Source organism: Penaeus monodon, chromosome 29 (assembly GCF_015228065.2).
Source record: "Penaeus monodon isolate SGIC_2016 chromosome 29, NSTDA_Pmon_1, whole genome shotgun sequence".
Classification (NCBI taxonomy): domain Eukaryota; kingdom Metazoa; phylum Arthropoda; class Malacostraca; order Decapoda; family Penaeidae; genus Penaeus; species Penaeus monodon.
Genome location: NC_051414.1, coordinates 12,929,950 through 12,930,484, shown reverse-complemented (window position 1 = coordinate 12,930,484; position 535 = coordinate 12,929,950).

The following is a 535-nucleotide window of genomic DNA, read 5'->3' as shown; positions in this document are numbered from 1 at the left end:
TATACGCATGAAATTTCCTTTGCAGCAGAAAGCGAAATGAGTTTATGAGCAATTAAAGTAAATTGCAGAACATGTCGACAAGAGACGCAAAGAATACAAAACATTTATTTCGTAAAATGAGGAAAATATCTTCAATATCTTTCATCAGTGCAGTGGAAGATAAAGGTGACCTTCACCCGGTAACGTTATTTCATCCCTTCGTACTTCTTATAGCTATAGGAAAGGTAAAAAAAAAGGCGTGTGGGGGAGACTCAACCGGTGTGGTCGATTCAGCTTGGTTCAGAAGGAAAATGGGGATTTTATTTTTAGTGCTTTGGTATAATTTATGGGTAAATAAAAAAGAAGAAAAACTGGAAATTGGATTACTAGAAAAATAGAACACTCTTCTGTCCACCTCGAGGCTTAAGTTTTATTACTAAGTGTCAGTGGTGATTATTAAGTTGATTAAAAGTATAGATGCACTTTTGGAGTGTGATTTCGATCAGACACACCTTATTAATTAGAGAAATCAATGGAACAGAGATATACTGAGTGG